We start from the raw sequence: 2,500 nt of genomic DNA, 5'->3' as shown, positions 1-2,500 counted from the left end.
GTAATGTTGGGAGGAGGGGAAATGTCCCTCCTACCCAGCGAGAGAGGCAAGCTGCGGGCCCCGCTGGGAGGGTGGCTGCTGGGACGCAGGATGGGAACGGGAGCTCCTCGTCCCGCCTGCTTTCTGGCAGCCGCCAGCCCGATATGAAGCTTGTGGGGCAAAGCCCTAGCGAACCCCACAGGTGGATGATGTCGCCTTTTATGTGGGGCAGCGTCGGCGGGGGTGGCTGAGGTGGCGTCCACCCGGAGTGACTGCCCGAGGGTTAACCTCAGGTGGGAAGTCAGGGTGGGGGCTTGGAACGTCCGCTACTTGCATCAGGATGATCGGTTGCCCCTACTTCCGAGGGAACTGGGGAGGCTGAGAGTTGGGGTGGCTGCTCTCTCGGAGGTGAGAAGACCTGGCAGTGTAGGTGGCTATGTAGTGACCCACATAGAGACTCGCAACGGCGGGTTATTCCCGCCACAGCTATGACCCAAGATCCTTGCCTTCAGTAGCTGGGAATAAGGAAGTTACACTCCATGCTCCCTGTGATAACATAAAGAAAACGGGACTCTCCATAGTCTTACCAATACACCATGTGTTTTATTTTTTTCTTCAGTCATTTTAAAGTTATTAGAGCAAGGAAATGTTTTATATATTTTCCTTTTTTAACACTATATATAAATTTAAAAGAGGCTCCATAAAGATTAAAGAGTAAAATGCCACAAATCAGGAGGAAAGATGGTTCTTTAAAAGAAAGGAATTCCCATGTTCATTTTTAGAATAATATTAATTTTAAAAGATCATTTTCATATAATTATACTATCATATTTGCCAGTGTTTTTTTTTTATTGAATCCATTTTAAAGTAAATTGAATCCATTCCCTGAAGCGGGGTTGATGAGGTTACCCTCACTCATGTCCTACCTGGACTTTGCTTAGTTTTCGGCGACTCCAGGAGAGCATTCTCACGTCAGCCCTGAGTTAAGTTACCATTGTTTTGGGGTCGTGACAGTGCAGCGTTTTGGGTTAAAGGGAATCCGCATTTGCTATAATTTAAGTAATCTGTCTCCTGAGTGCGTCTTGTCTTTTTATATATTTAATGGAACCTCTTATTTTATGTGAAACTCGATTTTTTATTGTTAATTTATCATTTAGTTATTTTTTTCCTTATGTATGATTTATGATCTACGGAATTTCAAGTTCATTTTTATAAATGTTTTATTTCACGTGTTTTAATAAATAAGATTGTAATTGTGTTGTGATACTCGCTTTTCTTTTAAGTGCCAGTGGTATTGCCCACAACCATATTGAAATAATAGAAAAGAATCTGAATAAGAAAACTGGCGAAAAGAATGGAAATAAGCAAACAATCGGGGAAGGTGAACCATTGTTAGGCTAAAAGAGAAATACAGACTTTTGTAAGGGAAAGGAGACCATAAGCTCAGGTGTCATAGGGGTGAAGAAAATGAATGAATGAATAGAAAACATGACGCCACCGCAGGCACTCTCAAGGTCGCGCAGTACCCGTAAGTGTTGCCCACCCGAGGACTTTGTTTATTTCGTGAAAACTATTTATAAGTCTCCCATCAGTTTATTGCTTTCCACGGACTTTTTCGTTAAGCCTGCTATGCGAGATAGAAAGAGTGAATGAAGCGATAGAAAGTTACGTGTGTGTGTGCAATGTTCGTGCATTCCCCAGTCATACCACGCTAAGTCCCGAACACATGCACGAACATTACACACACACACGTAACTTTCTATCGCTTCATTCACTCTTTCTATCAAAACAGTAATACTATGGTTACAGACATCCTTAATCTGTTGGTGGCAGCGCTTGCTTTAGTTTGTGGATGATTCGGGGAAGGGAAAGGATCGGGCAGATCGATTTAATAATAGGGGCTGAGAAATACACTACACCTCGTAAACCGCTCAGCGGTGGGACAAACGAAAGAACGCAAATATCTGTGGATTAATACATACATACATACATATATATATATATATATATATATATATATATATATATATATATATATATATATATATATATATATATATATATATTAATTTATTAATTTATTACGGTAAATTTATCAAGAATATATGTAAAAGGAAAGCTGGTGGTGCTAGTTCAGAATCGGGTGACAGTAATGATCTTCCTCAAACATCCGTTCGACAGCAAATCATCCTATAAACTCGAAAAAGGGGGGTTTTCGACTCATCTTTCCAAAGGCTGTATTTCGCTACATTTCGCCGGTTTTTCGACTTTTGAGATTTTTCTACTTTTAGCCTTTTTCTCATTATAGATGGGCTTTATAATGATAATTATCATTATTGTCATTATCATCATTATTATCATTACTGTCATTATCGCCCTAATCACTCTTAATATAGTCATTATAATAATCATCATCTTAATTATTAATGTCATTTTCATCATTATAATTATTTTAATAATGATAATGACAATAATGATAATTGTGGAAATAATAACAACAATAATAAGGATTATAATAACA

Source organism: Penaeus vannamei, chromosome 41, assembly GCF_042767895.1.
Source record: "Penaeus vannamei isolate JL-2024 chromosome 41, ASM4276789v1, whole genome shotgun sequence".
NCBI classification, from domain to species: domain Eukaryota; kingdom Metazoa; phylum Arthropoda; class Malacostraca; order Decapoda; family Penaeidae; genus Penaeus; species Penaeus vannamei.
Note: the sequence above shows the minus strand (reverse complement) of the source record.